The sequence below is a fragment of the Haliaeetus leucocephalus genome, unplaced genomic scaffold (genome assembly GCF_000737465.1).
Source record: "Haliaeetus leucocephalus isolate CR32 unplaced genomic scaffold, Haliaeetus_leucocephalus-4.0 Scaffold0, whole genome shotgun sequence".
Taxonomy (NCBI): Eukaryota; Metazoa; Chordata; class Aves; order Accipitriformes; family Accipitridae; genus Haliaeetus; species Haliaeetus leucocephalus.
In genome coordinates, this window is record NW_010972436.1 from 20,155,952 (window position 1) to 20,168,999 (window position 13,048).

The 13,048-nt window shown below is 39.2% G+C and overlaps 1 protein-coding gene across 1 annotated transcript in view; it reads left to right on the plus strand.

Moving 5' to 3' along the window:
• The window catches only part of PTPRN2 (protein tyrosine phosphatase, receptor type, N polypeptide 2), a 523,716-nt gene that overhangs the window by 501,780 nt on the left and 8,888 nt on the right, over positions 1–13,048 (plus strand). The window lies entirely within an intron of this gene.

The window sequence follows — 13,048 nt, forward strand, 5'->3', positions numbered from 1 at the left end:
AAATTTTTAATACTGATACTGTCTTCAAAAGGAAGGAGGGTAAAAGTGGGCATGTAAACCTGACCATATGTTAAAAAGACATAATAGTCAGCTTTATTTATATACTGTACCTCTTCCTCATGCCTTTGGCCATGTTTCTATCACAGTGTCATAGAACTGCATTTTAAGAGGAAGAGAACTCTTGTGAGGTTGAAAATAAACAAAAAATAGTCATTTGCCTTTCTCAGTTCTGAACCCGAGTTAAGCCACCTTGATCTGGCATTATGCACATATGTGTATTTAAAGAAAAAATATTAATTGTAAAAATGTATATTGATTTATATAGAGAAACGATATTTAGTTCTTTGAGTTCTAATCGCTTTACAGTTGTTGTTTAAAATCTTCTAACATAGACATATTTTTAAACGTAGTCTAAAAATACACTCCATGCTTTGCAGTCATCTGCTATCGCATCCTGCATATCCCAGTCCTGTGGGACATAGTGGCATCCTATCCCTTTAGAAAGAAGGGTTTAGCTGTTTTTTTCTCTCCAGATTCTGTTAACGTGTCTCGTCAAACGTGGACTGAATTTTCTGCCCGTGACCATCGTGTGGAACTTGCTGCTGATGTTAGAAGTTGTGTGTTTGCCTTCTCCTTAGCACTGTACTGCAAATAAATTTTTCAGTGGGATGGGATTAGTTTTTCATGCTCGTTGGAAAATAGGTTTTCACTCTGTGAAGAAATATGGAGATATCTGCAATGCTTGTTACGTGCCACGTGACAGCCTAGTCTTTAAAAATCGGAGCGATGGTATGTCGTAAAATTAACGTAGACCTTTGTTAGGTATTTGTTCGGCTCATTTCAGCCATCAGCAATGAGAAGCCGTAATGAAAACTAGATTTAAAGTATATGCAATTTACTTGCATAAAGAAGTAAATGAGAAGTATTTTCTAGCTTGGGGCTTTCAGCCACTTAAGGGAGGGTTGACTTTGTTGTAAAAGCACTGAAGAATGCCATTTATTGACTCCATTGTACCATGTAATGTCAAATTCCATTTTAAGTGTGGGCTTAGCGCTTCACAATACCAGACAAGTCATGTGAAACTGGCCAGAGAAAGGCGTCACAGGGCTTTTTGGAGATCGGTCACCCCCATTTTGTTCTTGACCTGCTCCCCTCTGCCCGTGGGGGTGTGCGACGCGAAATCCCCTGACCTGGTGCTTTGGCTGGGGTTTAAATGAAAGATCAAAGGGCAGAGCGGGCATCTCAGCCCTGCTGAGGTGGGCCTTTCCCAGGCTGTCACACTGTGCGGCCGCCAAAGGTTTTGTTCGGGCGGGAACCGAGGCCCAGCCTGTGCGGCCGGGGCCCTCTTTGTCTGGCCTGAGAAGCTGGAGGCCCAGGTTGAGGATCCAATGTTCATCAAATGATCAAAGGCCTGAAGCCCTGGACATGAAATCTTTCTTTCCATTTCCTTTTCTTAGGGAATGAATTGCACGAGTGGCAAAGAATGCCCTTTCCAAAGCTTTTATGTGGAGTGCGAGGGCTAACTTCAGAGTCCTTCAGCACTAAACATAAAAATGTAAGTGCACTTTCAATCTGGGCCCAGCTGCAAGGCCAGCATCTAGTAACATTTCTTTCAAAAAGGCTTTTAAGGATTAAGGCCTTCAGTCTTTCAAAAAAAAAAAAAAAAAGAAAACGGACTTTTAAGAATAAACTTAGAATAATTTGAGTTTCTTGTTCCACTGTCTGGTTTATTAGAAAGTAGACAATAATGCATTTTTAAATCAAAGTAAATAGAGGAGTACTTAGTTTCGGCAGTGGGAAAGTAGAAAGCAATCAATAAATGCCTTGGCTCTTTAGTGGGGTTTTTAATAGGGTGAGTTGAGAAAAGGAGCTCCTTTTTCATGTAATGATTTACTTCCCTGCATTCTCTTAGACAGTTAACTGTAAATGCCTGTGTCATTTACAATTTCTTCTCCTACTGCTCATTGAATTAGTGCTAATACTTAGTCTATTAAACACGTTATAAATTCATATCTTCTACTATCTTGCCTGTTGCCATCCCTCATATTATTTTAGATGCTGAAAACCGCCAGCAAGGGACCTGTTCCTAAAGCCTAAAGCGGGGGGAAAAGAAACCAAACTGGGGAGGATTTTGTGCTTGACACCCGCCCCATCAGTCTGACAGCCCCGACCGCTTCGAGAAAGCAGGAGTGAAATTTAAAAAAAGGCAAAGCACGCTATCTTAGTGCGCCTGCAGGACGGTAAAAGTTAGTCCCGAGGGTAGAAGTGTGTACTTGAGGGGTGGTTTGGGCTGGCGGGAGGGCACGCCGAGCTCGCCCAGAGCGGACGGGAGCCCCCGCGCAGCAAACACCTTCCTGGCCCCCGGCTGCCTTTGAGAGCCGGGCAGCCCTGGCCCGCGGGACTCCCGCCGGCTCTGCACAGCATCAGGAAGGATTTCCTGTTGGGTCGGGTTTTTAATGAATTTCACTATCCTCCGAGCAGCAAATGGAATGACTCCATCTGTGCATTCACTCCAAACAGCCACATTAAATAATCTTATTAGATACTGGAACAGTCAGAGAACAACGGTGCCTATTCAGTGCTATCATTCCTGTGTCGTGTCAGCGGAAAGTTTTAAATGCAAGTGGATCCTTTTGTTTAGTTGCTCCAGTAACTTAGTGCTGCTATTTATCATGTAGTTTATTACGATAATTATTTTTCTTGCTAGATTCATATGCAGAGTAGTTACAAGACCCTGTTCCTATACCCATCAAAGTAATGACAAAAATGAAAGAGTGTTGAATCTGGTCTTACAGTAACACGTTTAAATACTATTCAACGTGATTTAACTATGATAACTATTTAACTGTGATACTGTTTTTACATGGGTGTTACAATTTTAAGACAGTTACCAAGTCACCTCTCATTTCATTGACAGTTTAGGACAAGCTTTAGTGAGAAGTTGAGAAGTGATTCATTTCAACTCCATGCATGCTTCCATGATTTAAATAAATACAGAAAATGATAATGGATTGTTTTTGTACGTAACAATGCTTGCTGGATTTTTGACAGAGACTGTTTTTCTGAGGCTGATTTCTGCTGAGAATTTCACTGTTCTTGATGTATTTATGAGTTTTATCCTTTGTTACTAGGGAAGATAAACTGATTTAGATTTAGTCTACTTGATATTCCTTCCTCACCCCAAACTGACAGTAACTCCGAGCTGATCAGGTTTTTTCTTTTTGTGTGATCTAGAGAAAAGTTGAGAATTTTCTCATTTCTTGTCTTTCCTGCAGGCTTATTGTAGTGACTAAAAGTCTGATATATTGCAAGACATTTTTATTGAGTGTTTCTGGCATGAAAAAGAAAAAAAAAAGAGATTATGAGTCTTCCCACTTTCATTTTTCTGAACTGAGAGGCTTGGATAGTGTAGATAATAGTTTGATTTTTAGATATTAATCCAGCCAGCAACTGCTTAGGGTTTGCTGACCATCCATTTTCTTGTGTTTGAACGAGCTGGAACGAGATGAGTCAAAGGGAAGGCGAATATGAATTTTAAAATCCTTTTAAAGTATTGATTTCTGAATTCTAAAACCCAGCAAAAAGATTCGATTTAGCAAAGCCGAACCAACGGTTTATTCTCTCGCATTCAAAAGCTTGGATTATAATTGATGAGCACACACTCTCTGGCCTGGGCTGGCTGCGGAGGTTATCTCCCCAAGTCCTTTCCTTGCCCCCGCTACCCTATTGTCTGAGGGTCTTGTGAGTCAGCTCCTGAGCAGATGCAGTTTATACCGTGACATTTTAAGGCAAAACAAAAGATTCCTTAATTCGCCTTCTGACTCATCATGATCAAATGATTTTGGCTAATCTGAACCCTTGCTGAGGTTTTGCTTATCTGCTGTGTGGATTTAACAATCATAATGAAGTTGTGGGGTTAGCTCCTCTCTGAAAGGATTTTATGAAAGAAAATGCTTGCCCATATTCATGTTAAAATGGATTCAATCTGCTTATTTTTGCTTATGCAAAGTCTGAGAAAATTCTATTGTTCGGTTGTGCTGATACAAGTCTAGAGCAGACTTATTTCTGACATGCTTTTGGTGACTGAGATAATATTTCTTCAGCCCAGGATCCAGCTTCTCCCATGAAAATAAAACTTAACATACTACATGTCATACAGTAGTTGAGAGAATATATAGTGTAGAAGAGAGGGGGGTTTTAAATGGTATTTAATGGTAAGAGGGCAAGAAGTAGGAATAAAAATAGGTGATATATTGGAGAAAAATTTACAGCAGAAAAATTCAGGACTTAAAAATTTAATTGTTTTCATGTTCTAAGTTTGAATCGATCACATTGCCGGTCTTTGAGATTTGGGTGAGATAGATTATTATCTCTAGGAAAAAGGAAAAAAATTCAGGCCAGTAAAGCCAAAAAATTATGTTTTGCTTTGTGAGCTATTGTGCTATCCACAAGACTGCTTCAGTTCTCAGCAGCAATAATGCTAACCATGTAAATCTGAAATGTTGCTATTTCAATTTCTGAAGGAAGTTCGTAGTGTCCATGTAAACATATCATATGTTGTAAGGCTGTTTTTTCAAATGAGCTACATTTATGTATTGTAACTTTTATGTAATGAGTTACCCTGGAAACACAATTAGGCAAATAGTGCTCATTCTTGCAGCCTTTCCCAGCAGATAATTAATCACAATGAGAGCTGGGCCCCCAGCTACATGCAAAAGTGTATAGGGAATGTATAGGACAGTGTTTTACAGTCCAGCCTGTGATGCTTAGCGAACTCTCGCTATTTAAAATAGTGCTTATTTCCTTTGCAAAACACATTTTGATGTTTGAAGCTTGAAAGCTTTTGACACATTATTGACACTATAGAGTCCTTGATCAACAGTTCATAAAATGAACATAAAAATGTAGCATGTTCTACAAGCTTCTGTTGTGAAATGAATTAGTGACCACAGGGAGGGTGGTATTGGTGGATGTTTCCTAGTGTATGTTGTATGGACTGCATTTTTAATGGTTTCCTTTATGGCATATAGAGATTTCAAACAAAAAGCAAACAAGTTATTGATGTAATTTCTTTGGCTTTTTTCTTTTTTATATAGTTTAGTGGTCAGGTGTTACTCTAAAAGAGCCATATTTCTTGAGTTATTTGCTATTCTGAGGATTTTATTGGAAAAGAATCGGGACTAGGAAAGTGTGGTAGAAAGCAATCCTAATTATTCAGGGTTTGGGGCAAATGAGTTGTGAAGAAAGACTGATCAGACATGGGCTATTCCTTGGGAAAGGGAGCACGAAGGGGGGTCCCCATAGAGCGTTAGAAGACCCTGAAAGGAATGTATTGATGTCAGTAAGCAGCTTGAGATAGTGACTAATTTGAAAACAAGAGGTCATTGACTGAAACTAAGGAGGAGACAAGCAGATAAGGAATTTGGGCGGCATTTTTTCACACAATAGGTAGGTTAGAATATGGAAAAGTGAAAAAGCTGGTCATAGAAGTACTGTGGTATCAGTTTGAGAAGCAGCTGGGCAAATGTTTGGAAAAAGAGGTTTATATACAGAGTGAAGAACTACTTTTTTTGTAGCTAATCTCATGCAGCAGTCCATAGAAGGATTTGAAGAGAAATGTTTAATTGACCAGATGGTAGTCTTCTGGCTGTAAAGGGTACATACAATGTATATTGCCTAACTAAAATGTAATTATTCCACAACTTCTATAGCTGGATCAGTTTAGTCACTTCTAAGGATAAACTTCATTGAAGAATGAATCCATAATAGTTGCATCTTTTATCCAGGTCACTCCATGTACTGTCTTGTGAAAGCATTGCCACCTACGTGCAACGTAAAGTGAAAGTAATGTCAAATGTAGTTACTACAATTTAATAGATTTCATGTGGGCGAGCTACTTCTGTGTCCCCTGTAAAGAAAATTCACATTTTCTGAAGGGAACTCCCAAGATTTTTTAGAGCCAGCTGAGGCATGTTTTCAGAAATGTCATTTTTGCAATCAGCACCTTACCTTTGTTTGTGTTTGATTCAGCATGTGGAGATGAACTGCCTCTCAGGTAATTCGAGAGTGGTTTCTGGAAGAGGTACTAAAAGAAGAAAATTGTGTAGAACTGTATGGAGGCTGATACTGGGGAACACCTCGAAGCAGGCAGTAACAGCACACCCACAATTCTTGCTATATGTACACTTTGTGTGTGTGCATGTGTGCGTGCACACGTGTCTGTGTAAGTTGAATTTAGATGTGTGCACTGCTATTTTCTAGAGTGACCATAGGTGATTATGGGATATCTTACCCCATATGGAATATAACTCATTAACTTCTATTTCTTGCATGTAGTAATTTAGGCATATTCCTTTTACTTGTAACTTCTGGAGAGGCTGGAGGAAATCTAGGTGTGAAAGAGAAACAATTCCTGTATGGTATAGAATGTGATGTGACATATTCTCATGCACAATGGAAGTGAGGAAGGATTGGTCCTCAAATTAGCATCCATTTGCATTCAGTTACAGTGAGTAGTTTCTGCATGTTTTTTCTCATTGACAAAGGATATTAGCTTAAAAGCTGACATGTCAGTAGTGGATTTCTATCCCTGCAAGACTGTTAAAATCAGTGTAAGCTTAGAAGCATTATTTTCCTGTAGCAGTTATAAAATATTAGGCTGTTCCTAGGTGTTCCGTCTTCAGTATCACCTTCCTTTGGATTGTGTACTGACAAAGCCATATCACTTACATTTATGCATTTATAACATGCTGTTTTCAAGTATTAATATAAAATGTGTAAACAATAACATATTATGTAATGTATACTCTGTGTGTATATGACTGTCACAATAATTTTCATTACATCACTTTTATTACTTTAAGTACTCTCTTCTCCATTTGTATGCTTGCTTTGCCTGTTGGGTTCTTTTGTTGTGGTTGGTTTGGTTTGATTTTTTTTAATAAAGGAAGTGAGATTTCAATTTGGGTCATTGTTAGGTCTATAGAAGCACTTACGTATTTTGTCTGAAATTACAGACAGTTTACTGATTCAGGTGTACGTTGGGTCCATCCCTAACTACATACACTCATGCACACAGATTTTGTTCATCTCAGAGAGAGAATAAGCTTTTAATGAAGATGCCAGCCTGAATACACTTATCTTTTTTGTTATCTTTAAAAGTGTGTCCCTCACTAGGTTTTTGCTGATGCTTTCTCTTTCCATGAAAAGCATCAAATGGTCCTCCTGGCCAATAGCAGAATTCCAGCAGCTACAGCAGCAGACATCTGGATAACTACAAATGAAAATTGCTTTTATTTTTGTAGTTTGTAGCTGTTGTTCAGCTCCCTTTTTAAACTCTAATATTTACAATTGTTTTTATTTAGTGGGCACTCAGACAATGCAAGTTGAAGGAAGAAAATGCTCTTGTTTCTTTGCAGCAGAGTACTATACAAACAGCAGTTACTCTTACAACACACTTTTCACTTCCATGGCCTCCCCTACACCATACTGCAAGCAGTTTATCTTTTCATTGTGGTTCATGTAGCTTTTTACTTTGTCATTTCCATCAAAATTGCCAAACTGGGGAGGTGAGGGCAGAGGGGAAGGCAATAGACACAAAGCACAGATCTCAAACACTGTTAGATTTGGCAGATTCTAGCATTTGTGAGCCCGAAACTGCAGAGCAGAAACTCAACTCTTTTCAATCCAGGTTCATTCCAGCTAACTTTAGCCATATAAAGCATCTAGCATTAAGCATCTTGCCTAACCTAGTTGTCTAGGTCTCCTCAGTCATCAATGGAGAATGGTACGCACCTCTGGAGGATAATTCTCACGCAAATGAATTGCCCATCAGAGCTTCCCCTCTCTCTCTTAGCTGTTGGGAGAGGAGATGACTAACTCCGATTCGCACTTCAAGGATGGCTGGAGTAGAGGAGATGAGGCTGGGCCTTTGAGACTAAGCTAGTTAGTAAATATTACCGGTATGCCATTAAAACTAATGGTCAGTGAAGAAGTGGTGTTACACTCCCCCTAGTTATGACCCTTTCTTCTTTAATCAGATTGAGTTTGCCCCTCATATGGTGTGATTAAATGTTTCGCTGCAACATTAAGTACTCAATGGGGCAAACAGCTACATGAGCTGTCCTTTAGAAGTTGTCAGCGGGAAGCTGGAGGCATCTAGAACGTTGTGGGCATTGCAAATCTATAGCGTATCTGTGCTACGTCCAACTAGCTTGGGTATTGGAAACAGTATAGCTGTGACAGTGTAATAGTCCTTGGGGACTGATATACCCCTCTAACTCCCCAGAGACCCCACTTTTGTTCCTATACGCTATCACAGCCAATACTATAGGTGGGCCCTTTTCATGTATTAGGCTCCTGGCAGACCTGGATCTAGTTACTGTCTGTCCTTCTTTAGGAGGTTTCTGTCTTTGGGTCTCCACAGTTCACTTTCTACCTCCTTGCTAAGGCAAAGCTGAACACAGAAAAGGGCCAGAAAATGTTGTACTAAACCCAAGAAAGCTTATTTGTCAGAATCCTCACACGGGGAGGGAAGAAAGGCAGCATAAAGCTGCTGTGCACAAGTTTACTTTGACCATGAAGCATCACTTCTAGGCATGAGTCATGCAGTCATCACCCAAACATGAAAAACACTTGTATTCTTCCTAAACACAGACACGCTGTGATGAGACAGCTCGTTGTCCTTGCTGACACTGTATTTTTGCCCTTATTTTCTTTCTCACATATATTTTTGCTATTTCATAATATTACAAGTGTTCTTCCATGGCACTCCCAACTGCCTGCAAATACTGCATCGTGCGTGACTCTGAGGCTAAAAGGCTGCCGATCTGCAGCATCTTGCAAATATTAATTGGATCTTTTTCAGCTTGTAGCAACAACAGTGGAAAGAATTGCATTAGGGACTCTTCGTTCAAGATTTTAACAAGCCAGTTTTTAATCTGACCTCACAAATCCCTTTGCCCTTCAAGGCCTATTTCAAAACCTATACAATATAATAAATATAAAAAGATGCATTAAGCAGGTAATACCTGACTAGAATGAAACTGAATGCTTACTGCTGCAAAAAGAAAGGCACTTGACAGGTCATTTCTGTAGTCCCCTTAGTACCCTGGGTTTTTTCTGTTGGGATAAATGCTTATTCCCATACAGATCATCATCATCTTCTTAAGGAGAAGTGGTAACAATGCTAATAATCCCACATTTACAACTGCTCAGCATGACTCCTACATCATATATTCAGCTTTGTGATCACTTTATGATCAAGGGGAACAGAAAAAGGGCTGAGAAAGATGCAAAGGGTGTTGGAAAAAAAAAATTAGAGTATCTATCTAGGTCCTCACCTCTCTAGTGTCCAAGTACCTTGTAATCATTAATGGATTTGCCTTCATAACAACTTATTAAGTAGGAAAAAGATGGTTCATTTTATAAATGATGGTGGGAAACATAGGGTGAATTTAATGATTTAACCAAAGTGGTGCAGGAAGTCAGAGTCACAGTCTGGAAGAAAATTCAAATGTATCTAAACATAGCAAACTAACGACCAAGCCATCCTTTAGGACTCAGTAACAAATTTATAGCCGTTCTGCAGAGTTATAATCGTATCTTTTTGAGGGTATATGCTGGTAGATCTGAAAGTTGTTCCCCACTAGAAAAATCCTTTTTAATTTAATATTTATGAGTGATATGTATTTGTGAAACATTCACAAAGAAAACTCTTCAGTTTGGGTTATTTAAGGAGAACACCCACACACACACACAAATAACTGCTTTGATGAAGTATTTAAGGATTATTTTATTTTTATAAATATACAGAAAATTCAGAGCATCTAGACTCTAAAATATTCCTTTTAATATAGTGCTTTAATATAAAATTCTATCAGTCTCACAATCTACGCAGCACTTTTCATTAGTAATGAATAAAATAGGACTTTTGACTTCACTTTCAATGCATGTTCAAGCCTATTACATAAAAATACTCAAAGCTTACCTTAATTAAGCCAAAATCTCCATACATTTATGTAACAAATGCTGATTGTTCTTATAACTGAAAAAAAAAAACCCAGCACATTTTCAGGTGCACAAGCTCTGTGGTTTGCTGAACTTGAAAGCCACTTTTTAATGATACGCCTTCATTTTTTCTTCCCAGCTAATAGATTAAAAGATGTTACCCCTCTCGACAAACTTTGTCATATTCCTGTACCATCACGGTGACAGCAACGCTGCTACAATGTGGAAGGGATTATCCTCCACAGAGTGTTTCTCATGTTTCTTGTGCTTATCAAATGGGTCCCCTGCCATGTTTAGGGGGAAGAGAAGAGGGGGAAGACTTCATTATTATAGTCATAAAACTAACATTAGGTAATTCATGATGTTTTTAAATATTGTGAGCTGCTGCTGGTCACCTCATGGAGCCTATTGCAGCAGAATTTGGCTAGCTCGTTATTTATTGCAGGAGGAAAAGGGAATTCAACTTTTACCCATGTTTTTATGATGCTGGATACTCCACTTACGTGACTATCTAAGGGCAAACACTTTAACCCCTTGAGATCTGCTAATCAGGAGCACCAGCTGTTAAGTGCCAGCATGCATCCTGCATTGGTGCCTGCAGGGAGAGAAAGGGTTGCAAAGGATATGACCCTAAACTTCAGAAACCACTTCTCTCCTTGGGGGCAAAATATCATGCAGCTTGCATCTTCTCTTGTTTTCTTTTAGTTTATCCAGTTAATGTTCCTGATGTGCATTGTTGTGCACTCACTGTGAATGCTTTAAGCCTTTAGGAAGATGATAGTTAATTACTGAAGTTAAAAATCTGGCTTGCACTGGTGTGGAAGTGCTTTCAGAGGTATTTACTCAGCTAGCTCACTGAGCTGCTAAGGGCAGGGGGAAAGCTAGTAGTATCTGGCTCAGTGAATTACTGCAACTGCATGTTCTGTTTAAAAAAAAAAAAACACATTGCACTGTCATTTTTCACAATGCTGCTGGTACAACATTAGCTCAGTCTCACACTAAGTTCCATTCGTATGTTCATTTAAAACAAGCAATGAAATCCATTGTGAAAAAGGAACCTGTCACAAACACAAACCAAATTTATTCCCTGCAGAGTAAAATACAGTCAAAAGGTGAAAAGGCAGTTCTTTATTCTTTAAAGGCTTCCTCTTTTATCCCTCTCTTTATTTTCTGAAACCAGTAGCACTGTTAAGCAGACAGATATGTATTGGTGGGGAGAAAAGATAGAAAATATTGCCTTTTTGACACATTTTGTATTCTCTTTTCTAATTGTCAGTGCTCTCCAGCCTAGTATTTTTAAGCCTTCCTCTAGATTATTTGTTGTATGGCAATAAATTGACATCTCCATCTATTACTGCACTTCATAGTTTAGTAGCCTGAGCAAAACACTTCCCATAATGGGATATCCTTGGAATCAGTGGATCGGGTTCTTCCAGCTTTTACTCTAAACCACTGCATCAAATTTAGTTTGTGGGCTTTCCAGATAAGCAATGTTTAAAATACCTTAGCAGTGTGTGGATATTTTGCAGCCATCTCAGTAAGAGCATGATTTGACCCTAATGTCCTTAGATGCAGTATCCCTCTCTCCCAGAGTCATGTAGCATATGCTGTATTTTTTGTCACCTGAAATGGCTCAAAAGCATAAATAAAAGTGTTACTGGGTACTATAGAATGTTATGTCATACTGTTGTACTCTCAGATTAAAGAGAAAGCCTCAGCATGGCGAAGAAGATGTTGGATTTGTGTCAGATTTCAACGAAATAATTCCAAAGAGAGTTGAAAGCTCCCACTGCAGTGAAACACTGAGCTCCTCTCACCTGTGAATGCAGGTTGCGTTCAGACCTCCCTTTGTGCCTTGAAAATCTCTTTCTTTGTCCATCTCTGTCACTGGAGAACTTTCTACAGACTACCATCGCACACATCAGTGGAAGTGAGCTGAATTTACATAATATAACAGCAATCTAGCGTAAGTTTGAATAGAAAAAAAGCCCTCATCACAAAATGAGATTTAATAGTGGACTATATATATTTAAACTCCTTTGGTTTAGGCACAATAAGGGAATAGATGCAGAACATGTAGTGGTGGATGCGGGGGAGGAAGAGAGGTTTGCTCATGTAGAGAGACAACAAGTCATGCTGGCTTTATCCTATGCCATTGATTTCATCCTTTTTCCTGTGAATTTTCTTGTTCCAAGAGAATTTTCTTCCAAAACAGCTGCCCGTCTTTGCAGCACTAAGTTTTGTTGATCAGCCTCTCTAGGTACTGAGGTAGTTCCCATCACCATAGTATCAGAGGCATTCAGAAATGGAAAAAAGGGGATAGCAAACCTATCTCTGCCTCTGCTTCGCCTTGCCTCTACCCCCCGGCCTCTCAACAAGACAGGTGATTTGGGCAAGATCATACTTTGCTCTCCTTTTCCTTTTAATTACCTATGGCTGAGGACATCAGAAGTGCTTGTGGGTGACATGCTGATCACAGCCCATGGACTGGGGGACACTAATCAGTAAAAACTGACGTATCGGGGACTTCTACTGACAAAACACTTCAAAACAAGCTTCCCGTTAAGCACAGTGGCCCACTAGGACTATTCTTATTCCCTGCAGAGTAAAATACAGTCAAAAGGTGAAAAGGCAGTTCTTTATTCTTTAAAGGCTTCCTCTTTTATCCCTCTCTTTATTTTCTGAAACCAGTAGCACTGTTAAGCAGACAGATATGTATTGGTGGGGAGAAAAGATAGAAAATATTGCCTTTTTGACACATTTTGTATTCTCTTTTCTAATTGTCAGTGCTCTCCAGCCTAGTATTTTTAAGCCTTCCAGTGCAAGCATATGCTTTGGTGTTTTGCTAAATCAGGATTTTATAATCAGGTGTTGTTCATACTATTAGGCATGTCATTCCATTAATGATGATAAAAAAGCAAGCATTAGTTCGCTAGTGAATGCCTGCAACCTGCATCACAGAAATGGAGGAATTAACTCTTTCAAAGGTAAGCTCAGAAGCCCATCTGGCTATTAAAGATTGTTATTAAGGTCTTGTCAT